Raw genomic sequence first — 26,717 nt, 5'->3', positions numbered from 1 at the left:
AGCCATTTGAACCACGAAATGAATTTTTTTATATGGCCCTTGCCACACGTAAAGTAAAGTAATATAGGCAATTTCACTGAAATAATAATAGCTAAATTTAATTATCACACTAATAAAATTTTCAAAGTATATATAAAAGATAATTCAGTCAGAGTACAGGCACATTGGCAAGCAACTGAGAGTCGAAAAAGTAATGGAATGACACAGAACCGAAAACATTTAATACAACAAATCCGTTGCGAGGGAGTTCGGGGTTGCGTTAGAAAAAAAGAAATGTTTCGAATGTTGCATTTATGCGGTGAGCGCAGTGTGGGTACGTTTATTTGTGCGGCAGAGCTCTGCTTTGCCGGCGGGCTGTGTGGAGCTGCGGGCTTTTGTCGGACCCTGGGTGTCAGGTGTTGACGCGCGCGGCCCGAACCGCGCAGATAAGCGCTGAATGGCGCCGGGACTGCCGCCGGCGGCGCTTCTCTTCATTAAAGCCGAGTCGCGTGACGGCCGCTCCTCACCCCGCGTGTCAGGCGAGCCGATAGATAACTCCTGCAAAAGGGAAAAGTCGTCAACGCGTCGCAGCCAGAGCTTAATAGAAACGAAGAGAAAGTTAGAGCACTCGCAGCATAAAAATAACTACCTAAATGTAAGTAATACAGCAAGTTCTCGATTATCCGTGTGCGGATTATCCAAACGGTTTTTTTAAAGAAGAGAAAAAAAGACAAATATATTTCCTCCATATAACTCACGGCTTTTTGCCCACGCACTCGCAAATCCATACCCTGATGATCGGAAGTTTGGGTCTGTTTCCTTTATTGTGATTTCATTCTCCTGCACCATATGGGCTTGGGAGGGTTGTCAGTGGCACAATCCCCCACTCTTCAGCCGAGTGACATGAAAGCTATTAGAAGAAGAAAATGTTACATATAAAGGCGATAAAAAAGGGGGACATAAAACAGAGTAAGGGGAGTAAATGGAGGTAAAAATACACTGACATGGAGACGTTTATGGGGGGATAATTAAAAAAAGTCGACATAAAGTTAAAAAACAATTGGCGATTCGTAGAGCACAAAAAAGACACTGAAGTCACATGCACAGGTTAAAAGCTGGCCACAGTATTAAAAACACTCCAGAGCACACTTTAAACCCACTTGGAGCACACACGATGAAGAATAAAACAGACAGGTGGGGCAGGAGATGAAGACGGAAGACAAGGCAGGAGGGAGTGCAGAGACACTGAACGGGAGCACAGGAGGGGGAAGGGGCGTTGGAGGTGAAAGCCACTCAGGAGAAGGGAGGGGGAGGCCTGGGAGCCCTGAGGAGGAGGCAGGAGGAAGATGGAGTTAGAGTTGGTAGGAAGGGTAGATGTCAGGGCGAAGCTCATCATCTGGTTGGGGTAGCTGCTGAAAGTTGCATTGGGAAAGGAGGCGGAGTGTGTGGAGATGGAGAGAGAGTGGGACACAATGGTAAATGTGTGGCATTGGGCTGGCAGTGGAGAGGAAGGGAGACACCAGAGGGTGAGGGGGATCGAGGTGTCTGACAATCTATAGGGTGTGGATGTGTTCAAGGAAAAGGAGAAGGTGAGGGAAGGGGATGAGGTCGTAGAGGATGCGTGTGGAGGACTTAAGACGTATGCGGAAGGTGAGGTGGAGTGCATGGAGTTCAAGGATTTGGAGGGATTTATAGAGCCTGGGAGGGGCGGAAATCCAAGCAATGCTGGGATAACAAACGATGGGGCGGATCAAGGATTTGTAGGTGTGAAGGATGGTGGAAGGATGCAGACCCAATTTCTGGCCGGACAGAAGTTTCAGGAGACAGAGTCTGTTGTGAGCTTTGTGGTGGATGGTAAGGAGATGGGGAGTCCAGGTGAGGTGGCGGTCGAGGGTGACGCCAAGGTATTTGAGGGTGGGAGTGAGGTGGATATGACGGACGTAAATGGTGAGGTAGAAATCATGGAGACAGAAAGAGTGGATGGTGCGGTCTATGATGATCGCCTGTGTCTTGGAGGGGTTGATACGGAGGAACCACTGGTTGCACCAAGTATTGAATTGGTCAAGGTGGGTTTGGATGGTACGTTGGGACCGTTGAAGGGTAGGAATAAGGGCTAAGAAGGCGGTGTCATCAACAAATTGGAGATGAACAGGCAGGGGAGGTTTGGGCATATCTGCACTGTACAGGAGATAGAGGAGAGGGGAAAGGACAGAGCCTTGGGGCACGCCGGCAGAGGGATAGAAAGTACAGGAGTTGGAATTGTGGATAGTCGCATAGGAGGGACGATGGGAGAGGAAGGAAGCAACGAGATGGACAAAGTTGAAAGGGAGAGCATAGGTCTGGAGTTTGAAGAGGAGCCCAGGATGCCAGACACGGTCGTAGGCGTTCTGGACGTCAAGGGAAACAAAGAAAGCGGAGCGACGGGAGTTAAGTTGGAGGGAAAGAAGATTGGTAAGATTAAGGAGCTGGTCGTCGGCTGAGAAGGAAGGCCGGAAGCCACACTGGGTAAGGGGAAGGAGGGGGAAGGAGGTGGTGCTGGTTAAGGTGGCGGTGAGTACAGTGAGAGAGGATGGTCTCGAAGGCCTTACTGAACACGGAGGTGAGGCAGATGGGGCTATAGGAAGAGGTATCGGAGGTTTGTTGGGTTTAGGGAACATCAGGTCATGGGAAGTCTTCCACAGGTCGGGGTAGAATCCAGTGGAGAGGAGGAGGAAGTTTGGTAAATACGCGCGTATAAATGACTAGCTGAATGCCCGGCGTAGCCCAGTATGTTTAACATCTGCTACACGAAGTGATTGGCCCTATGTATTGTTGACGCTCATAGCGAATGCAAGTCGCATGGGAATATTTATACATATTATTATATTTGAATCACTGACTCTCAAACGAATGCAACGAATGAGTAAATCTTCACCTCTATGAAAAGACGATTAGTTGCGCCATCTTTTGTTCCATTTGTCACTGTGTTTTTGGAGAATTCGTCTTCTATTGTTTCAGCTCGGTTTTCACTGTTACAAGCAGAGCCGCGCTTCAGCACGATTCCAACTGTTCGGACAGTTTACGTCACAGTTCGGAAAATCTCGAGGTTTGTTCGATCTTTTCATTGACCCACGATCTCGACTTTTGCTGGTGCTATATCCACGACCTGCCTTACCGTTTGTGTGGCGATGCAAATTTTATTAAAAATTACTGTTAAACACGGGCTAAAATATTCTAGCATATATGTCATAGGTAACAACGGCAACTAATCAATAAAAAAGAGTTTGGTATCATGTTTCTGTCAAATCCTCGAGCTTTCATTCGTTTCACTATCTAGCGACGTCTGATAGTGCTATATCCAATACGAGTAATTCTGCCATAATTTATTCTCGCGATAGGAATTACACTACGTTTACCACGATCTATTTCGTTGTGAGGCATTTCTTTTTTCAGCAAATTTCTTGCTTGTTTCATCTCTATGTAAAAATTTGAAGCAACACTTCCAATAACTTTGAAGTAAATCGGTCAACTGCTTTTGGAGATGTTTAGTAACAATGTTTCCTCCGTGTGTATTAAAAAATATTTAGCATACGTCCTCCCAATGTTGTTTATAAGGGGATCGTGTAGAAATCTGAAGTAAACTGCCCAAGAACTTTTAGAGATTTTTGGGAACAACCTTTGCCTTTTTTTGTATTACAAACAAGTACGTTTCGAGTCTGAATAGATGTTATGTAGACACTGGTTTTTCTGTTGCCTTGAAGGTAATATGTCAAATATTTCATCAAGATCGGAATAAAACTGTTGATTTGTATGAATTACAAATAGACAGCCGGCCGCTGTGGCCGAGCCGTTCTTGGTGCTTTAGTCCGGAACCACGCTGCTGCTACGGTCGCAGGTTCGAATCCTGCCTCGGGCATGGATGTGTGTGATATCCTTAGGTTAGTTAGGTTTAGGTAGTTCTAAGTCTAGGGGACTGAAGACCTGATATGTTAATATCTGGTGTATTCACACAAGGAAGGCCTTCACGGCCGGATGTCTTCTAAGTTCTTTTGTTTGTAACACTGTAATACAGGTGCGTTATATTTTTTAAATATTTTTAAACATTATCTACTTTTATCATAATCATCATTTATTGCATTAACGGGCCTTTGAGATCTACAGCAGAAGAAAAATAGGAACAAAAAAAAACATTACAAACACAAAAACCCCAATAAAATGAATGTCTGTCAATCACAAGAGAGGAGGTATTTGCTGCAGATGGCACTCCATCTTTTCCGGTCTCTAGCGTCATCCTCCAAGGCCGCCTGTTCCACTTCTTGAAGGATCGTCGTCACTCGATCCTACCACCATGTTCTTGCGCGTCCTCTCGGGCGTTTTCCCGTGGGTTGAGAGTGGAGGACTTCCTCAGGAAGGGATCCGTCCGCTCGTAAGATGTGGCCCAACCATTGTAGTCGCCTCTGTCCCAATATTCGTCCAATGTGTGGCTTTCCAAACCTCTGGTACAGGTCTTCTTTCTTTCTTCTTTCCAATTTACCTTCCATGTCATTGTAGACGGATCCATAGATCTTCCGAAGTACCTTTCTTTCAAACGCACATATTGAATCTTCTGTCGTTTCTGATGTCGCCCAAGTTTCACAGCCGTATAAACGTACTGGCGTCACCAGTGCCGTGTACAGATGAGTTTTGTTCTTATGAGATATCAGACGAGATTTAAAAAGATTGTTCAGACTACTTTTATACAAGCAAAAATATTTCTTTTCCTCTAACTTCGAAATTTCACCTTGAGTGAAGCAAAAAGCCGTCAAAAGGACAACTTTCTGACTGAGGTTCTATTTTATGGCAACAGCACGCTCCAGATTTTCATTCCTAAGTACTGTAACTCGGGTCAACAATCAACGTACATAGCTCGACTGCAGTGTGTTCTTGTACAGTACTGCCGTTAATTATGGAAGCTACAGACACTTCTGAGATGGCCACAAAACCATTTTGTTGTGAAGTGGAAAAACATGTTTGTAGATGTCTTGGAAACTTTCCGCTACTGCCGTTAACTCTGAAGAGCTCACTAACGAAAGGTAAGTTAAGGAGCCTGAAGAAAAATTATACTTCACGAAAACAGTACCAAACCGAGACTGAAAACCGCCTACAGTAACAGAGTTAGAGCAGATTGTAAAACAATTAAAAAACAACAGAACCGCAGGAGAAAACGGCATTTTCTCAGAGATCTGGAAACTCAAAGACCAAATCATCCCAAAGAAAATCGCTAAGACTCTCACACAAATACGGAATACAATGAAATTTGCACAGGAATGGAAACGCTCCTCAAAAGTGGCGGCAAGACGAATCCTAATAACCACAGAAGTAACATATCACTGGTCACATATAAAACTGTGTCTAAGGCATTAATCAACAAGCTATAACCACAAATTGATACAAAGGTAGGTGAATACCAAGCAGGCTTCAGAAAAGGAAGATCCTGTGTTGAACAGATTTGGAACCTGCGAATGCTCCTGAAAGACAGACGAACAACACTGTAGTCACATTCGTGGACTTTAAGAAGCCCTACGACTCCAAATGCAGGTAGACTTTCTCTGACACACTAGAAAAATATTGAATAGACAGAAAAACTAGGAGACTCATGCAACAGACACTTACAGACAACACCTCCAAAATAAAATCTGTGGGAGAAACCTCAGAGCTATTCGAGATACAGGCCGTGATCAGGCAAGGAGATGACCTCTTACCGTTTTCACTCAACTTTGGTCTTGGACGAAATTCTCAAACACAGTGGGAAGAAAAAGTAAAAGAATACAGTTAGGAAGAAAATGTACAAACGAGACGATCATAAAATGCCTGTCATTTGAATATAACCTGACAATACACAACAAAAAGAGACAAGAAGCACAAGAAGCACCTTGCATGAAATCTCTGCCACAACATGTCAACAAATATCATATGAGCAAACACAATAATAGAAAGAAAGAACAACGACAACAACCAAGCTATGTGCACAAAATATGGAAAGTTTAACAGAGTGGAAAAATTCAAATATATTGGCGAATACATACAAATAGGAGGATTAAACAAAGCATCCAACATAGAAAGAACAGAAAAACTTCAGAAATCATACAAACTAACACGGACGCACTACAATAAAAGAAATATTTCAAGACAGGCCGATCGCAGGCCTACAATACAGTTTTACTATCAGAAGCACTCTATGTATCAGAAACGACCACAATCGGAGCTTCAGGTATCAGAAAGGAAAAATAGAACGTAAAATCATCAGTGAAGTTTTTGAAGCAGTACACAGAGATGGTATATGGATGAGGAGAATTATGTGAATGCACAGTCAGGATCACAGACATGATCAAGAAACATCGACTACCATTCTCTGGATACGTAATAGAATGGACAACAGACTCACAAAAGGGATTTTTGATGTAGTGAACAGTCCAATAAAAAAATTGGTTTCAAGAAGTAGAAGAAGACCTAAAACAAGCAAGGATCAGTACTGATATGATAAATGAGAGAGGCAAAAACAGAAACAAAATTATGGACACAGAAGTTGAGCTAAAAGAAAGGAAGAAAATAGGCAAAATATGGACAGAGCAAGGGAAACAGAAACACAGACAACGAATGAAGAGGTTTCTGGGAAAAGAAAAATTAGAATGAAACAAGAATAAAATGAATAATCGTGCAACATTCAAGTTAACCACTGGCTTGGAGGCAAAAATGTGGAATAATAATAATAATAATAATAAGTTACATGTAATGATCATTGTGTATAAAAGTTAAATATTACAAAAAAATCTTTAACTACTGGAAAGCATTAGAAGTTATTTCAGTAGATTATATGAGTAACAGTCTGATAGCACACATATCTGCGGAAACAAGTGAACCATTTAAAATTCCAGAAAACAACTCTCATTAATGAAGTTTGGGATATTTGTCAGTGGTTGAGTAGCAAAGATATTTATTTCACATCATAACTTTGTTTCTAAATATAAAATATAGTTTCTCAGAATATTATATTCAGTTTGCCCTTATGTAGTTTTTTTTATATCACTAACCTTGTAAATAAATGTCTAACAATTGGAGGTAATTTCCTTACTTAGAAGATTTTCTGTTAAATGAGAGTGTTGTGACCTCTTTCTTTTCTGATAATGCTCCACCAAACATATGCGTAAATAAGTGTATAAAAACGTCATTTTACTATCTTGAATAAAGCAGTTTACTTTGTTTTCGCTGTTATTTTGTTTTAGTTATGTTAAGCTTATTATAATTACTTGGATTGTAAAGGAATTTAGAGAAATAAATCTCACCAGTTGGGAAACCTTGCGACGAAGGTTTTGTTGTGTCATAAAACATGGACAATTTGTAACACACCTATAACTGTGTGTCATAAAGAATCACAAGATCAGCCCATCGTTGTGACAGATGAAATTAAATCTTATTTCCCTGTCTTAGACTTCATGTCACAACGTTGTCCAGAGCTGGGGGTAAGTTAGTGACAATTAATATCCCACATTCCGAATATCTTATGGCACATAAGAACATTATTTCTGTCAAAATTAAAGGATAAAGATTATAAAATTCCATATAAGTGGAAATTAATTTCCGAAGTTCATATTTGTTTGATTTTTGTTACAAAAAGGTACGTTTTTTCTATTTTCTATGCAGTTTGTAAAACGATCTTTAACAACCTTTGTAATTTTACGTTAATTATTGTTGCATTGTGTCATTTCAGTAGGGAAATGTTTTTTTATTTGCCACAGTGTAAACTGTGATGGTAGTACCAACGACTCTGGGCATTGTTTTGCTACATCAAAGTACGCGCCATCGGCACTCTCGTACCAGCCACGATATAAAATCGATGTATATATCTCGCAGAAGACGAGAAACTGATCATTCTGAGGCGAAGCCATTTTTGCGGGAAACACTGGTAGTGGCGTATGTGGGCACATGAATTAATCACCAGGTAATGTCAAGAGCCAACCCGTAAGACTGCTCGTATGGGATTAGCTTAGAACTTTTCTGGCTCACCTAGTGAATTTCATTGAGAAAATAATATCGTTAGTTCTGAAAAAATTATACTCCTTCTACCATATCACTAACCTCAACCTTTGTTGCCTCGGCTAGGTTGCTGTACCTTTACATACCTTTACTACTGTAATAGAAATAATGTCGTTGATGGATATCTAATTTGTCAGTTAACGAAAGAAATACAAGTATATTTAAAAATAGTATGCCAGTTTTGTTTTGTTGGAAGGCGAATGAAACTGCTCAGTTATAACGTCTGAATCAGTCAGCCAATTTGTTGAAGTTTAGAAGCAGTGACAGTTAAAATCATTATAATTTCAATGGAAACGCAATTAAAGTAACAGAAAAATAATTTATATGGAACGATATTGACAAACGTTTTATTTAAACGTCAATTTTGTGAAAGTGTTTTTGGTGCTTGCCTAGTGATTAGTAATTCAGCGTCGCTGCTCCATTGATTTTTTAATAATTTTTTTATTTCGTACATAGAGTTCCAAATTATTTAAAACAGTGGAACCCTGCAATTCTTTTTTTTTTTTTTTTTTTTTGAAGTTGATGACTTTTGTCTGTGCAGGTAAATGTTATTGCGAGGAGATGCAATTTTGGCTATAACAGAGGGAGCTCTCCATTGAGCTATTTTCGTAACGATTGTTTACATTTGTTTTCAAATTATTACAATCGATTTTCTTTAGTAATTTGAAACAATAGTTAATATTTCTCTTTTTTATTTAGTTAAATGATTCTGATGTTTTCGTGTGCGAACAATTTTATTAGCACACGTTTGGTGGATAAATTTCGCAATCGCTGTTCTGGTAATCTACTAGTTAATGAACAGAGTTTGTCCAAGCGAACAGGTAAGGGAATTTAGAAACAACTTCTTTGATATGGTGTAGGGTATTCAGAATTTCGTGGTACTTTTCGCTGTCTTCGTTGTGTGTGATTTCCTACTACTTTAAAAAGATAATTCAAAATTTACGTAAGGAGAATGTGGTACATTTATTGTTGAAGTAACTTCTTGTAAACTTTTCTTGCTAAGCAGCTGTTATTTCGAAAACGACTGCCTTAATTTTCTGACCGACTAGGCTTACGCGATCACTCTCATTTGCAAGATCGATTACTCGATATCTAAATACTACAAATAAAAAAAAGTTTCCTTGGGAAATGGAAAAAGAAAACGGAATATCCTTCCTGGGTGTCTTGATTATGAAACAGACAGGCGGAAGTTTGGAAGATAATGTTTTTCAGAAAGTTACACATACATAAATACATTTGTGTAGGATCTCTAACCAATATCCATAGCAAAGGAGGGGTCTTATTAAATACTGCCAACAGAGCCAAAATAATTTCCACACTAGAATTGCGAAGATTTTCCAGGAACTTAATATCACAACGGTTTTTAGACCACTGTCACATTAAAATTTCATGTACTTGTGTTAATTGGAACTACAAAGAGAAGCGTGGATACACGTCTGAAATAACACCAAAGTATTTGCTGGCTTGGGAAAGTGCGAATATCTTTTTTATCAGAGCATGCTCTTCAGTCATGAAACCAATAAATGAAGTTTTATTTTTGGAATACAACCTACGACCAGCTTCGAGGCAGAAGTGATGACACTTTCTGCAGGAGCTGAACATCATTTTGCAGGACAATGCTCAAGCACGTACAATGCAACCTGTTACTGATTTGTTTGACTGATGGGGCTGCTAAGTGCTATACCATCTACTGCACTCCCCTGACTTAAGCCGTTGTGAGTTCAGCTCTGTTTCTAAACTGAAGGAAACGCTTCACGGCATTCGCTTCAGAACTGCTACAAATTCTTCGGGCAATAGACCGTGCCGCTCGAACTGCCAACACAACTGGCACTGCTAAGAGTATCCTACGACTTCCACATCCTGGCAACGGGTTATACACAATGCTGGTGACTACTTTGAAGATCAGTAAAACTTTAAAACACGTATCTATTTTGTACGAACTGTAAATAAGTAGTTGCCACTAATAAAGTTCCAACCCTCGTATATAGATTTTGTATAAGAAATTGTTGACGTCTATTTCCCAAACTAGACAATTACAGTAAAATTCAAGTTCTTCACATTATTCAGGTACAAAAGCGGGTGATGACTGAACGACGAAATATACTGAAAACCGGTTGAATACATGGATGAATGATGTTAGAGATTTAATTCATAAATTATCAGTAATTCATGGAGAATAAATGGCTGGAAATAAAAATCATCATAACGAAAAAGAAGGAATAACACAAATTTTAACAACTACTTTCCTTCAGATCATTGTCAATAATCCAAAAGGAGTAGCATATCTGATTAGATTTTTGAATAACTAGGCACACATATTTTGGATAAATGAATAATATGAGAAGGATTACTTAACAGATTAATTAGTAAATTACCTTTTGAAATGTTTCTACCAGGCTATAGATTTTGTGGCTCAGGAACCAGACTAGATGAAAGATTAGTTAGAGGAGACTAAGGAATTAATTCTTTAGATGAAGCATATATATAACATGATATTGCCTAAAGGGATCATAAAGATTTACAAAAAAGACATGGAGCAGATAAACAACTCCAACTAGCTACAAAAGAGGCAATGCATGATTCTGATGCTTCATTAGGACAAAACTTGGCTGCACCTGCAGTTGGTGGAATAGTGCATGGAAAAAGAAAATTAGGAATGAGTACTGACCATGATGAAAATGGTTGGCGATTGTAAAAATATTCATCCTCATAAAATTTTATTCTGTATAGATCATTAACTTCAGCAGCGATAAGAGACTCCTACCTAGTGGCAAAACTAAACCAAAATAAATTAAAATTAAACTCAATAATGAACAACTACATACTACTGATTTTTGTTTAACTAATGCTCGAATCATAGATTTGTTTCTGATCACGTGTACGCATACTTCTAGATATTTTATGGAAGTAACTGCTTCCGGTGATTGTTCTGCAATTTTGTAATCATACAACAAAGGATATTCCTTTTATGTAATCACAATACGTTACATTTGTTTATGTTGGGGTTCTATTACCACTCCCTGCACCAAAGTCGATCCACTGCAGGTCTCCCTGCCTTTCGCTACAATTTTCTAGAGCTGCGACTTCTCTGTATACGATAGCATTATCACAAACAACTCCTTCCACATTCGTTTACTTCTTCTTCAACACATAAATTAAACATCAACGATCATAGTGAGCGGCCATGCCTCGCATTTTTCCTTATTTTGGCCTCTTACAGTATTCCGTCAGTTCTAATAGCTCGAGTCTGCTTCTCATAAAGAGAGTGGATTACTCATCTAGGGCAATAGTTGGTCCATACTGACCTTTAGTCCGACCCCTACAGTAATTCTGCACGTAGTTCATCAACCCTGGACATATGATCTTCCCAGGTTCGTCCACTGCTGTGTTGAACGTACTTTAAATGGGAAGGGAAATAGAACGAGCAGACAGACGACGTAACAGTGGGGTCTCACTTATCTCGTTAGTATCAGATATATTCATGGAGACCTTTGAAGCAACGGCACTTTGTTCCGCTCGTTTACGCCCAAGATGCTGGTTCAGATGAATGTACGATATGTTTACTGGATGGCCTCAGAGTGAAACAGAGCTACGTGGGTTTCATGAACCAACAGGTTTTAATCTTAAAACTTTAATCTTCACTATAGTTCATATACTTGAACATTGTTTCACTTATATTTATTTTTTTAACATCATTCTCGTTATCTTCTTCATCGTGCAAATTTTTAGCTTTTTTCCTGTTCTTCATATATATTCAGTGCAGCATGTATTTTTGATTCAGTTAACACGTAATCAGACAATGGACTTGCCTGTGAATGAGGAAAGTAAATATAGCCTAAATGTTCCTAACAACGATAGTGAAGTTAACATTCGTATTGGAGATGGCTGGGTTCATCCTGATCATGCTTAGTTGTTCATGAGCTTTAGTACTGTTAAAACTGATGGCTCAGATTACCCAACATATGATGGAAAATTCAATGAAAATTAATTGATAATTATGTGGCAAAACTATTTGATTTTATTTCCATAAAGATAGGAAATAATGATTTATTTAGAACTGAACATCTTTTTATTTCATTATCAGCTTTTTGCATTTGACTTCATATTTTGCTGATAAAATAATCACAGAAGGTCATATCCTTAACAATAGAAAAATAAAGAGTGAGAAAAATGAAATGATTTATCCATTTGGAATGCTTGGAGAATTTTTCAGAGGTTATAAAGAGGTCATTTGGAGGGCGATCTTTTCATAATTTTTACATGGTCTTGAAGTGCTGGACTTGCTATTCGTAGATGGAGTGATTATGATGATATTGGAATTGAAATAAAAGATACTCTCTCAAATGAAAGTAGAATTGTTGTAGAATGTATGGAAAGTCATTCACCTATAGTTAAGTATGAACCCAGTTATGTGTGTGAAGAGTGAAAAAACATTTTGAAAAATCTAAAAATCCCGACATCTTTTTATGAACTACAAACTGTGAAAGTCCCCACATTGAGTGGGAAGAAGAATTTTGAGTTAGATATTAAGAATTTCTATAACTAAACAGAATTTGATATACCTTACTACATATTCATTACATTCCAGACAAATCGAAAAAATAATCTGTTATCTAAGTCATCATTATTTTATCATTTTAAGCTATACACACTTCATCTATCGAATGGAAGAAATGGAGTATTTCCACAAGAAAAGTGGACCTTATATCTACCAAATGATTATTATTTGAAGGCTTACGATTCTTTTCTAGATTTTAAACACGTTATACAACTGAAAGGTGATGTTAATATAAATTCATATAATTTCATAAGGAATTATCTAATTTATGTCATGAATATGACTTATAGAAAGAATGTAGTTTCATCATAACAACAACGATGCAACTTTGTGCAACCTTTAATGACAAAATTCCTGCAGGTACTCTAGCATACGTTATCAACATACAAAGAAAAATTTGACATGTGATCCACAGCACAGGATATTAACTGAAAATTTTTATGATATAAATTAATAAAAATTAGATTAACCTCATGTTTACATTTCGTTTAAAAAGCATTTTAAGAAACGTAGATCAAAAATTTGGTATGTCAGTTAGAAGATGAAATCCGATTATTATTATTCTTATTATTCTAGATAGCTCTTTTCTCATATAGATTATGCTAGCTTTTTGAATTTTTAAAAAGGTTATTATTTGGCATAGGAATAAACAAATTTGATCTGTGCAGCTGGCATACGGCAACTGTTACGTGATTCCTACATCTAGTGGGGCTCATAGCTGAGCAATATATAGCACTGCCGTGCAGGACCATAACTTTCTGTTTGCTGCGTCTTGCTTGCACGATCTGTCTGTACCGTTTGCACATCATGACTAAGCAGTTGATAACTTCATTCGCAGATGCCAAAGTTTTCATTCACAATGGTACAGGAATATACTTCGTTTTTCGCGTAAAATTTTCTTTTTAAATCTTAATTTGAGTGTGCACATTCACATTTATATGTTGTTCACAATTCGTCTCTTCTAAAAAAAAAAAAAAGCAATAATACAAAGAAAATAATGTATTTGTACCCAAAATAAATCGAAGAAAGAAGCACATTTTAGAATGTGGTTTGTACTTCGTTTAGTTACCATATAAGCAAGCTGGTAGTGGCTTCATTTGCTACCAGTGAGGCATCCAGGCCAGGAAGTGGGGGATGCAACAGAAGTCGGGTGCAATTCATCGCTCCATCAGGTCGCTACTGTCTAAGCTCTGCCCCCTCAATTAAAGATGACGAGTGACAGATACAAGAAGGGTAGCTACCATAAGGACACTGGATCATGACAGTGGACCTGGACTTCGAGCTGGTCTTAGAAAAGTCCCGAGAGGGATAAAAAATGAGAAACATAAGAGAAAGACGTTAAAAATCCCTCTGGTGGTTTCCTTTGTGGGGTCCAAAGATTTTGGTGAAATTTATTAAAAACTTTGCTGTATAAGTAAAGCCTCTACTCAAGAAGCTCAATACTTCAAGAAATTCTAATTTGTTTAAAAAATAGCGAGTCAGAGGTGTGAATGTATCCGTACTGGATATGGAGAAAAAGTCTCAATGGAGCTTAATATCGAGTTTAAGAATATTTTACCAGACAGATATTTGAAATTGACAACTAATTGGGATTTTCAGTTTTTTGAAGATGGACAGGTTAAAGTGATATAAAATGGATTGAAGAAAATCAAAAATAATAACGAATTTCGTGATTTGGAATTATTGTTTAACAGAAATTTTATTTTCGATTTTCTATTAGTTAATTTTTAACCTGAGTGCACTCACAGTGTTCCCACTTTCTCTGATTAAATATAAAAATTAAAAGAAAGTAAAAAATATAAAATATATAAATATAATAAAATAGGAAATATAAATTAAAATATATATCTAAAATTGGGTATTCCGCTGCTCATTAATTCAATTATTTTTCTTAGAGCTTAGCTGAATGAGGAGAATTGTTCAAAAGAAAGTAGAATCCTTTTGTATATTCCGGGTTCCTATTTCTACAGAAAAAACGACATAAATCACGAAATTCCGAGGGATTTTGTGATCTGTGGAAATTTTTTCCCTTATAATAAAATGAGCTACTACCAAGGAAAGGATTCTACTTATGCCCCAATTTGTCACCCTTTATGGCCAGCCTTCCTGGGCTTACAATTCAGCAAGACACAGTCTGTCCGCACAAGGCGTGAGTTTCTACTTCTTACGAGACTGCAGTGCCTATGTTATTCCGAATTCCGGTGGAAAGTTCCTTCGGATATGCATCCATGCTCGGAGGAGCAGGCACTGCGGCGACTACAGTCATATGAAATACATTAAATGTATTCACAGTTGCGAGTATGGATAACTAGGAGGTGTATAAAGGACTGACGACAGTGAAAATTTGTGTTGGAACGGAACTCGAACCTGTATTTAAGTACAGCGTCTCCCCTGTATGGGAATATACACAATGGACGCATGAGTACAGGTTGCAGACACATGGTCGAGGATATATGGAAGCTGGCCATGAGTCCTGTTCGGGTAGCCAAATGCAAGGTGACCGCTCGTGATAAGTGGGAAATACGGGGTCGAGTCCCAGTCTCGCACAAATTCTCATTGCCGGCATTCTATTATACAACTGATGTTTATCCATATTCGCAACTGCGAATATATATAATGTATTTCTACCACTTGAGTTCGTGATTGCCAACCACTACCTTGGCCAACAAGGTCGCTGGATCTCACCTCAATTGAGAACGTTTTTCTGAAATTATAACCATTTGTTTGTCTGTACATACAGATCACATCCACAGATTTCCGTTCCATTCGAATAATTCCTACAAGATGCGTCCATTTCCTTTTCTTTATTGTCTTCGAGTGTACATCTCGCTGGAGGACCGCGAAGACAAGGTAATAGAAATTAGTGATCGTACTGAAGCATACAGACACTCGCTTTTACCTCGCTTTTCCCACTGGAGAAGGGAGGGAGAAGCAGCGGTTCAAGGTGGCCTCAATCATGCTCAGTACAGTGGCTTGCGGGGACGTTTTGTAATTATAAAAACTCCGTCAATAGATGTAACGTGCCCCAAGAAAAATTATGAATGACTGTGTTGGTAAAAGCCGGCCGCGGTGGTCTAGCGGTTCTGGCGCTGCAGTCCGGAACCGCGGGACTGCTACGGTCGCAGGTTCGAATCCTGCCTCGGGCATGGGTGTGTGTGATGTCCTTAGGTTAGTTAGGTTTAAGTAGTTCTAAGTTCTAGGGGACTTATGACCTAAGATGTTGAGTCCCATAGTGCTCAGAGCCATTTGAACCACTGTGTTGGTAAACTTAACGTTATTTGATTTTTAGACAGCCGAACAAAACTCGACGTACTCAAACAGTTTTCTCTTTACTAATTCTGATCACCACTAGACTGACACACAATATTTTTAGCGCACTCAGTCTGACTTTCAATAACCCCTACAAAAGAATGGCCCCGACTAACAATAACCTATACCGTTCATGAATCACTTACAAAAATCTTCGTTACTCGAATTACTGCAATACAGCGAGCGCCAATACTGCCAGCTAAATAGAAGATTCTAACAACTGAAGGCACTAACTACTGATAGGCATAGTTAGCAAATGAAAGATTTTGATAGAGAATAAACAGTGTATTTACCTTAATAATGTTCAAAAGTCATCATATGTATCTATCAATTCACGGCAACCATCTTTACAAATTTCCTTTTTTTGGCGGACACACGTCCAGATCGTCCGCTTATTGTAACCTTTCAAAACTCTGGCATCTCTCTCTCCAAATCCACCACTGCTGGCGGCTCACCTCCAACAGCCCAACGCTACGTGCTGTTCACATCAAACTGCCCAACACTGCACAAGTGAATATTCCAACAATGATTCCAACCAGCCACAGACTGCACACAGCACAGTCAGTGATTTTCATACAGAGCGTTACGTGGCGTTACCAACATAAAAACCAAAACAGCCTACTTATATAGACCCTGTCCAGTCACATTAAAAAGACCGACTGTCAGAAGCCGGAATTTCTACCTTTTGTAGCGCAGACTGTTGCAAGACGTACATGAAGAGAGTCAGTGAGGTCTTAGAAGGTACCAACAGCAATGTGGCTCCATGACAAACCTTGTTCCGTGGCGAGCTGCGCTAGGTTTCTCAGTAGAGGATCCATGGCGCGAACAACCCGATCCCACAGATTCTCGATTGTGTTTCAATCCGAAGATTTTGGTGGCCAGGAGAGTGCAGCAGACTCATCCTGATGATCTTCGAACCACGCACGTACTTACCTAGAGGTGTGACGTTGCACTATCCTGCTGGTAGTTGCCATAGTGCTGAGGAAAAACAAATCGCTTGCACGGGTAGACATGGTTCCCGAGTATAGATGCGTACTTGTGTTGATCTACTATGGCTTCCAGAACGACGAGATCACCAAGGGAACACCAAGAAAACATTCGGCAGACAGTAGCACTATCTCTTCCGGTCTGGGTGTTTACTTTCAGCCATTTCACGCCGTGCATTGTAACGATAATTCTTCTTAAAATGACACCTGTCGCCAATCAGTGCATGTCCAGTTCCGGCACCAGCGTGCAAATTCCAGCCTTCATCGCTGATGAAGAGCGGTCAGCATGAATGCACCAACCAGACACATGCTGCAGAGGCCTTTACACAATAACATTTTCTGAACGGTCGTTGAGGAAACACAGTTGGTAGTCCCTTGGATCATCTGGGCGGTCAGTTGATCAACATTGTATTCGCCCGTGCATCCTCGGCAGCCTTCTTTTTTTTCCTTTATTGAGTTTCGATTCCCCCCGAAATGGGAGGGCTGGCAGCAGCTTAATACGCCTCTCTTTAGCCCACAGAATTTTTAAAACATAAGAAGAAGATAATAAACAATAAAAGCAGGCGATAAAAAAGGTGACTTGAATTGTTCAAATGGCTCTGAGCACTATGGGACTTAACATCTGAGGTCATCAGTCCCCTAGAACGTAGAACTACTTAAACCTAACTAACCTAAGGGCATCACACACATCCATGCCCGAGGCAGGATTCGAACCTGCGACCGTAGCGGTCTCGCGGTTCCAGACTGAAGCGCCCAGAACCGCTCGGCCAAAACGGCCGGGCACTTAAATTGTAAAATGGCGGAAAATTATGGAAGTTAAAACATAAAACAAAGGGTTGACGATGCTAATGAAATACACAGGAAACAGACAGGTAAAATAGCAGACAGACAATTAAAAACAAGATGGCGACAGTCTGGTTTCTGTTCGCATGAGATATAAAATCACACCCAGTGACAGTATGATTTCCATTAGTTACACTTCGGAAAAGATGCACAACACTTAAAACACTGCACTAAAAAGTTGGCACCGAGATGATACACCACAGCCAAGGGCAGATGGGGGATACCTGGACAGATGAGGGGAAAAAAGGGGGGAGGAGAGGAAAAACTAAGTGGGGGGTGGGGGACCGACGGCGGGAGAGGATTCATAAAGGGGGGGGGGGCAACGGCTGCCTTCGTTCAGCCATGTCATTTATGGCCCATGGTGCACCACAGTTGGTTCGGCACTGCTTTTGGATAGTGCCTTTTTCCATGCACGCTATATTTTACCACGGCGGCACGGAACAGTTTACAAAGTTAGCCGTTTCAGAAGTGCTTCCACTATTGACCGAAAGCCAATCATGCACTTTTGGACTTCAGATAAATTGTGAAGTTCCCGCACTACGACGACTGCACTGTTTTCCGCATTCTGCCGACGCTCTTTGTATACGCTCCACTGCTAGTGCTGCCGGCTGCCAGTCTGCGAGGGCTTATTGGACGTGGATGTTGAACATGTGTAGAACTTTTTTACCGCAAAACCGTGTTCTTCCGTGATGCTTGTTGAAAATGTCTGCGTCCTTTTTTCAGGTTAAGGTGTGCAGTACCCTCTTCACTTTGAGCGGCATGTGAGATTGCGAATTTTCGCAGTTTAAGCGACATAACGACGCGAAAGGCTAAACTTTTTCGGTGGAAGAAGAACATGGACTGCACGCATCCTTGGGTCTCATTTCATATTCGCGGAGGGCTCGTGATCAGGAGAACTCTTCTCTCCCTTTCGGTGTCTTCTGTAGCAAGAAGTGTTCCCGTGTAAGCAGAGCACGTAGCAGACCTCTTGCTGTCGAGACGCATTCGCGTCGTCCTTATTACCAGGACAGTGGAAAAGAACAGCCGCAAAAGGCTGAAACGGAAATTAAAAACACTGCCGGAGAGTTAAAACAAACTCTCAGCATTACCGCCCTTAACAGTACGCTAAATGCTGTTTCTCTCAAACAAACGTTGCGTCGTTCGCGAGACTGTCACGGTTCAGGAGACATCGGGAGAATTTTAATTACACGGTAATCTGTGAAAAGAAAACCGTGCAGCGGTAAATGGATGGTGACAGCAAACCCGAAATAAAAATTTCGCTGGGACCAGGCTGTTCATGTCACAAACAATCTGAAGTACGATTCTTGTAAAGAAAATAATTACGTTTCCGCTCCTTCTCTTTAGGATAAAAAACAAGAATTTTTGCAGAAATAAACAATTTTTTATCCATACAGTTTTGTTTTGTTAAAATTGATGCATCTTTCCATCCCACATACATTTTTTTACGTTAACGACATTGGCATCATTTTTACTTCTGTAAGTGGTGATAAGCGAGTCAGCCTTAGCGGATTTTGCAGACTTATCACAGTGGATAAAGACGTAAAACGAGATAAGCTTATCGCATTTCCTTTGTTGTGTGCGGTTTTTTTCGTAAAAGCAGTATTCAGTAAGACAAAATTATGTAATATATTTTTTTCAGAGACCTGAGAGAATGTTAGTAAATAATAATATGTTTAAAACCGTCGACTTTGTCACCCAGTAAGCCATACAAAACCTGACATTTATGCTGCTCATAACAGATATACACTACTGGCCATTACAATTGCTACACCAAGAATAAATGCAGATGATAAACGGGTATTCATTGGACAAATATATTATACTACAACTGACATGTGATTACATTTTCACGCAATTTGGGTGCATAGATCCTGAGAAATCAGTTCCCAGAACAGCCAACACTGGCCGTAATAACGGCCTTGATTCGCCTGGGCATTGAGTCAAACAGAGCTTGGATGGCGAGTACAGGTACAGCTGCCCATGCAGCTTCAACACGATACCACAGTTCATCAAGAGTAGTGACTGCCGTATTGTGACGAGCCAGTTGCTCGGCCACCATTGACCAGACGTTTTCAATTGGTGAGAGATCTAGACAATATGCTGGCCAGGGTAGCAGTCGAGCATTTACTGTATCCAGAAAGTTCCGTACAGGACCTGCAACATGCGGTCGTGCATTATCCTGCTGAAATGTAGGGTTTCTCAGGGATCAAATGAAGGGTAGCGCCACGGGTCGTAACACATCTGAAATGTAACGTCCGCTGTTCAAAGTGCCGTCAATGCGAACAAGAGGTGACCGAGACGTGTAACCAATGGCACCCCACACCCTCACGCCGGGTGATACGCCAGTATGGCGATGACGAATACATGCTTGCAATGTGCTGTGGGGCGGCGGGTGGAATAATAGAATAAATGTTTTGTATTTATGCTGTTTGCCCTTCTCAACACTGGCTCTCTAACTACAATATTGGCAACCAGAAAGTGATTAGCAAAATGTAAAGCCTGTAATCAGAATTCCTAGTGCCCACTTCATCTGAGAAATACATTTATAGCTACAGCTTATAGCTCTGAGGAATTAGGAGATTGTCTGGGATTCATAATCAAAAACCATTCTCTCTAAAATGTTCACTGTATTTTGAAAGTCCAGACCAAAAAGTATCCACACAATCCAACTACCAGAGCAGTTCAGAGTCTAATGCACTGATGCTACTATAACTGTTCAAATTAAATGTTTAAGTGAATGCTCGCAATAATTTGATGCTAATGTTCATCAGACGCCACACTAATAATGGTAGAATGTCTGTCCTGCGGCGGCACGTGAAAATACGACATACGCAAACTAAAGATAGATCATTAACGTTATCCTAAAATTGACACTTCACTCAAAAACGATTTCATGGTTACGCGTATTCCGAGTAACTTATTACTGCATCCGAGGCTGTTTACATCAACGATACCGACGCGACGCGACTCCCGGCACAGGTGGTGCGCTAATCAGCGTCTGGAGAGAACTGGGGCCTTCCTCTTTTCGCGCAGCGTTCTTACATATAAAGCCGCGGTGCGGACGGCTAAGGGAACGCCTGATCAAATCTGCTCTCCCGACTAGCCGCTGGGATAGTAATGCACCACTTTAAGTTATCGAATAAATCATTGCTTCCTTTGCTGATGGCCGATGAAGCTTTCAATTTAATTGTGCAATCAGCACACAAGTAAGTAATCATAATAAAAGTCTGACGTAGCTAAGTCAAATGTTTTGGGCGAGAGAATTAATTTAATTACACTACACACAGTAGACGAGCTCTGAACTTGCCCTTTGGAGATACGCTATCGCTATAGTTTTATAGTTATTCAGTTGAAACTTCTCACATCTTTATGATTATAGCGGATCTCACTTCTACTTAAATTTAAACATCCTAGCTTTATTTATTCGCCTACTTAATCTATCTTGCTTCCTTAATTTTTAAGATAAAAACCAGAAAATCATGAATTTCAACTAAAATTTTAATTTGTGAGATCCAGAATACTGTTTCTACTAAATTATTATGCAAAAGGAAGCTAAATATAAATTTTTAAGTTCTTAGCTCTTTTCTGTTGCGCCAATGATTTTTACAGAATAACGTCCAAATTTCGAAAATGGTTAAAGTTATTGAACCGATATTCAACACATATTGATTTAGTATTACTCCTGACATGCTAGAAACGTTTCAGGTTATTTACTTGATTTTTAAAGTATTGCGCAACATTTATGACGTCAGAGCTAGTTACAGCGGACTGGCTGGCACACTGGAAAGACTGATGTGAATTTTATAAGGCGTGAGTAGGCTGCTTCCCTACAGTGCGTTCACCGCGATGTCGCCACACACGGATGCGACCATCATGATGCTTTAAACAGAAACTGGATTCATCCGAAAAAATGACGTTTTGCCATTCGTGCACCCAGGTTCGTCGTTGAGTACACCATCACAGGCGCTCCTGTCTGTGATGCAGCGTCAAGGGTAACCGCAGCCATGGTCTCTGAGCTGATAGCCCATGCTGCTGCAAACGTCGTCGAACTGTTCGTGCAGATGGTTGTTGTCTTGCAAACGTTCCCATCTGTTGAATCAGGGAACGAGACGTGGCTGCAAGATGCGTTACAGCCATGCGGATAAGATGCCTGTCATCTCGACTGCTAGTGATACTAGGCCGTTGGGATCCAGCACGGCGTTCCGTATTACCCTCCTGAACCCAACGATTCCATATTTTGCTAACAGTCATTGGATCTCGACCAACGCGAGCAGCAATGTCGTGATACGATAAACCGCAATCGCGATAGGCTACAATCTGACCTTTATCGAAGTTGGAAACGTGATGGTACGCATTTCTCCTCCTTGCACGAGTCATCACAACAACGTTTCACCATGCAACGCCGGTCAACTGCTGTTTGTGTATGAGAAATCGGTTGGAAACTTTACTCATGTGAGCACGTTGTAGGTGTCGCGACCGGCGCCAACCTTGTGTGAGTGTCCTGAAAAGCTAATCATTTGCATATCACAGCATCTTCTTCCTGTCGGTTAAATTTCGGGTCTGTAGCACGTCATCTTCGTGGTGTAGCAGTTTTAATCGCCAGTAGTGTACATCAATGAGACAAAACATTATGACCACTGACATGTGGTCGTAAGCTTTCCCTGTGCTGTTCATATTGCGACCCGGTGTTCAACCGGGTCCGGTCGTTTACGTAACACGATATTACGACAACTTACTTTGCCATTATCTTCCGGTGATACCTGTAAAACGAGTGTAATCGCTTCGTTGTGCGTCCTCTTAACGCTCCCTAACACAGTCACAGATGTTGGACAGTCAGACATAGGTTTAAGGAATAGAGATTCCCTGCTATAACCGCAGGACAGGACAGATAGTTTAATGTGGAAAGGGGCCAAAGGCCAAATTGAGTGGCTGTTAATAGCACTCGAACATACTACTTTATTCATTTGACTAACATTACAAGAGTAAAGAAATCATTAAAAACAGAGCAAGCCAAACATTAATTTTAGAACTTAATTCTCGGCTAAATGCGCCATTCAATGGCACTCCTCAAGGGTAAAACGACTTTAATTTAAAACCAGCTGCAGGCTTTTAATTTAAAATCGGCTAGAAGCCATACATAAGCAAACAAAAAGGACAAATAAGAAAAGGCAGTACATCAAACGGCGCTCAGAAGTTTCCAAAGGTCGGCCTGGAATTCAAAACTAACGCTCGCTTAGGTGAGACAGGCAGTCGGCCCAACAATTCTCAATCAGACAGCAACCCAACCGACAAACAGTCAACGGACCAAGCGACAGGATAACTTTCGCTCCAACCGACCAGCACACAACAAGGGGGTTCAACGGAACAACGCCGAAGGTATCGGCGCCCACAACGAATTACACATTCGGCTGTCAAACTACACACCTTGCTGGACAGCCACAACACGACGAGGAAAATACACTGCCTGAATTTACGTCAATGGCCAGGGCAGGTAACCGGAACGTTAACGGCCACAAGGCAGAAGATTCCGCTGGTTCACTTCAATTCAAAATAAGCAAGTTAAACTCCACAGGAGGGTGGCTAGAATTTCGGCAACCTGAAAACACACGTTGTTGCTTGTGGGAATGTCCCAACAGCCCACAACGAAATTCAAACGACACAATGTGAACGGTTGGGGCTGTCTGGTAGATTAAGTAAAGTCTCAACTTTCGTGTCCGGGATCGGTGAGCCACGGGCCTCGTAGCAGTGGGAACAGCCCCTCACACTCCGACCGCGCGTGGACGCCGCCAGCAGCCCCCGGCCAAACACGCGTCACGGGGACTACCTCTCTACTAAACGCCAACCGACCAACTGCCCAGGCCCGGAAACGGTGAAAGGACCACATATACGTCGGCCGATGAGACGACCAAACAACGGTCGTCCCGCTCCAATCTCCCTCCGTCGGACAGTTCATGTGTGTCGCCAGCGGTCGGCGAGCACTGGCTGTATGCGCCTCACCGGCGCTCCGTCCCCGACTTCAGTGCTGCTGCGTCGCGACTGCACTGCTGGTCCGCCTCCAACTGACTGCTAGACACACGACGACCCGGAAATACTATCGGTCGCTCCAGAGATGGTACGACAGTGCACTTATCGATACGCACTGTAGGGACTGATGACCTTAGCAGGTAAGTCCCATAAGATTTCTCAAACATCTGAAAATTTTTTGATAAGCGCTGCTGCTGCCACTCATGGGCAAGTAAGGCAGGAAGTTAGTGACGCCAGTAAATGGAATAAGAAACGAGGCGGCACTACCGTAATAGAAGACGACAAACAATAAATTGCATGAACACGAGCCGTGCACGATCAGGAATGTAACACCGAAAAAAAATTGGGTAACAGAAAAAATACCTCAGTTGAGCTTAAGAATGCAATAAACAGGAAGTGCAGGGCAGCTAAGTGAAATGGCTACAGAAATAAATCGAAAAAGAAATTATCGGCCGATGGACTGGCTCAGAATATAGATAAGTCAAATCAACCTTCTGTGAAATTAAAAGCAAAGGTGGTAACACTAAGAGTGCAACGGGAATTCCACTGTCAAATACAGAGGAAAGATGGGACTCGTGGAAAGAGTACAATGAAGGCCTCTGTGAGAGATAGACTTGCCCGATGATGTGATAGAAGAAACAGAAGAAGACATACACTGAAGCAACAGAGAAACTGCTGTATTTATGCGTTTTCACATACAGAGATATGAAAACAGGCAAAGTACGGCGCTGCGGTCGCCAGCTCCTATTTAAGACAACAGGAGTCTGGCGCAGTTGTGATCAGTTACTGTTGCTACAGTGGCAGGTTATCAAGATTTAAGTGAATGAACGTGGTGTTATAGCCGGCGCACTAGCAATGGGACACAGCATCTCCGAGGTAGCGTTGACGTGGGGATTTTCCTGTACGACCATTTCACCAATGAACGGTGAATATCAGGAGTCCGATACAACATCATATCTCCGACATCACTGCGCCCAGAAAAAGATCCTGCAAGAGCGGGACTAACGACGAATGAAGAGAATCGTTCGACGTGACAGAAATGCAACCCTTCCGCAGATTTCAGCAGATTTCAATGCTGGTCCATCAACATGAGTTACCGTGCGAACCATTCAACGAAACATCATCGATATGGGCTTTCGGAGCCGAAGACCCAATCGTGTACCCTTGACAACTGTACGACACAGAGCCTTACGCGTCGCCTAGGCCCGTCAACACCGACGTTGGACTGTTGATGACTGGAAACATGTTGCCTGGTCGGACGAATCTCGTTTCAAATTGTATAGAGCGGATGGACGTGTACGAGTATGGAGACAACCTCATAAATCCACGGACCCTGCTTGTCAGCAGGGAACTGTTCGAGCTGGTGGAGGCTCTGTAATGATGTGGGGCGTGGGTAGTTGGAGTCATATGGTACCCCTGATCTCCTAGATACGACTCTCACGTGTTACACGTGCGTAAGCATCCTGTCTCATCATCTCCATCCATTCATGTCCATTGTGCATGCCGGCGGAATTGCACAGTTCCAGCAGGACGTTTTGGCACCCCAGAATTACTACAGAGTGACGCTAGGAACGCTCTCCTGAGCGTAAACACTTCCGCTGGCCATCAAACTTCGCAGACATGTACATTATTGAGCATATCTGGGATACCTTGCAACGTGCTGTGCTCCACCCCCCTCATACTCTTACGGATTTATGGACAGCCCTGCAGGATTCATGGTGTCAGTTCCCTCCAGCACTACTTCAGACATCAGTCAAGCCCATGCCACTTCGTGTTGCTGCGCTTCTGCGTGCCCGCGGTGGCCCTCCACGATATTAGGCAGGCGTACCAGTTTCTTTGGTTCTTAAGTGTAAAAGAGTTAGAGGACCCAGTATTAGGATGAAAATTTAATAGAGCTTTGGAAGAGTTTAAATAAAATAAGGCAGATGGGGTAGATAACATGCCCTGACAATTTCTAAAATCATTGGGGAAAGTGGTAAGAAAGCGACTTTTCACGTTGATCTGTAGAATCTACACTCCTGGAAATGGAAAAAAGAACACATTGACACCGGTGTGTCAGACCCACCATACTTGCTCCAGACACTGCGAGAGGGCTGTACAAGCAATGATCACACGCACGGCACAGCGGACACACCAGGAACCGCGGTGTTGGCCGTCGAATGGCGCTAGCTGCGCAGCATTTGTGCACCGCCGCCGTCAGTGTCAGCCAGTTTTCCGTGGCATACGGAGCTCCATCGCAGTCTTTAACACTGGTAGCATGCCGCGACAGCGTGGACGTGAACTGTATGTGCAGTTGACGGACTTTGAGCGAGGGCGTATAGTGGGCATGCGGGAGGCCGGGTGGACGTACCGCCGAATTGCTCAACACGTGGGGCGTGAGGTCTCCACAGTACATCGATGTTGTCGCCAGTGGTCGGCGGAAGGTGCACGTGCCCGTCGACCTGGGACCGGACCGCAGCGACGCACGGATGCACGCCAAGACCGTAGGATCCTACGCAGTGCCGTAGGGGACCGCACCGCCACTTCCCAGCAAATTAGGGACACTGTTGCTCCCGGGGTATCGGCGAGGACCATTCGCAACCGTCTCCATGAAGCTGGGCTACGGTCCCGCACACCGTTAGGCCGTCTTCCGCTCACGCCCCAACATCGTGCAGCCCGCCTCCAGTGGTGTCGCGACAGGCGTGAATGGAGGGACGAATGGAGACGTGTCGTCTTCAGCGATGAGAGTCGCTTCTGCCTTGGTGCCAATGATGGTCGTATGCGTGTTTGGCGCCGTGCAGGTGAGCGCCACAATCAGGACTGCATACGACCGAGGCACACGGGGCCAACACCCGGCATCATGGTGTGGGGAGCGATCTCCTACAGTGTCGAGGGGACACTGAATAGTGCACGGTACATCCAAACCGTCATCGAACCCATCGTTCTACCATTCCTAGACCGGCAAGGGAACGTGCTGTTCCAACAGG

This window comes from Schistocerca nitens, chromosome 2, assembly GCF_023898315.1.
Source record: "Schistocerca nitens isolate TAMUIC-IGC-003100 chromosome 2, iqSchNite1.1, whole genome shotgun sequence".
In the NCBI taxonomy this organism is placed as follows: Eukaryota; Metazoa; Arthropoda; class Insecta; order Orthoptera; family Acrididae; genus Schistocerca; species Schistocerca nitens.
The sequence above is the reverse complement of the archived record's forward strand: the minus strand, read 5'-3'. Positions refer to the sequence as shown.